Source organism: Adiantum capillus-veneris, chromosome 7, assembly GCF_014529385.1.
Source record: "Adiantum capillus-veneris isolate H3 chromosome 7, ASM1452938v2, whole genome shotgun sequence".
NCBI lineage: Eukaryota > Viridiplantae > Streptophyta > Polypodiopsida > Polypodiales > Pteridaceae > Adiantum > Adiantum capillus-veneris.
The window spans coordinates 49735315-49736206 of NC_140937.1; the positions used below are offsets into that span (position 1 = coordinate 49735315).

Below are 892 nucleotides of genomic sequence, written 5' to 3' on the forward strand. Positions count from 1 at the left end.
ATCCTTGGGGGAAATCTGATAAAATTGAAACAATACATAGAAGATTAGCACGGGCCTTGTTCATTGATGACACGTAGAAATCGAGGAATGGTCCAAATTTAGAGATAGAGAGAGAGAGAGAGAGAGAGAGAGAGAGAGCGCCAAGTTTGCCTAGAGAGAAAAGAAAGGTTTTGAAGGACAAAACCTTTCTCGTTAAAGTGAAGGAGAAGTGGAGGTAAAAGCAAAACAAGGACAAGCATATTACTTTAACAAACTTTAGAAAAAGTGTGTGGGGTGCAATAAGCACCCAATAGGTGGGGGTGGTTGATTTCGAAGCATTCTCAAAGATGGCACCTTTCCACAACACTAAGTGACACATAACATTAAAGAGGGGGGTAAGGAGATCGACGGCGTGGAAGTGGATGCGAGGAGTCCGAAATAGATTAAACCTGGATGTGCGGCAAGTCAACGCAAAAAGGAACCCGGACGGCGACTCGATTTGAACCCAGGGCCTTGTCGCCCAGATTGTGACGCATGGGGTAACCATCCCACCCGCGTGCACATGTTGTACCCATGGCCCACGTTTTTGGGGTTTTATTATTAAAACATAGGCGCTGTCCGGGTTTAATCTGTGGCCGGGTTTAGTCTGTGGCCGGGTTTAGTTTTTAAGTGCCCATCTACGGCTGCAACCTCTCCGATTTTCGTGCACGCACTTCTCTGCCCTCGATCCCCTTACACCCCCCCCCCCCCCCCCCCCCTCTTTAATACTATGTGTTATTTAGTCCTGAGGGCCGCCTTTGAAGTAGAGCTGGAAATCAACATTATTAGTGATCTCCTCATTTATTTTTGAATCCCCCCCCCCCCCTCCCAAAACACTATCTCGCATGGGCATGCTCAAATGGGATCGACGGCT

General features: G+C 47.8%; 1 non-coding gene across 1 annotated transcript; it reads left to right on the forward strand.

Moving 5' to 3' along the window:
- Positions 1 to 102, forward strand: LOC147453820 (U6 spliceosomal RNA). Its single transcript, XR_015188788.1, has one exon. It is a non-coding gene; the product is annotated as a U6 spliceosomal RNA (small nuclear RNA).
- Positions 103 to 892: the final 790 nt, after the last annotated feature.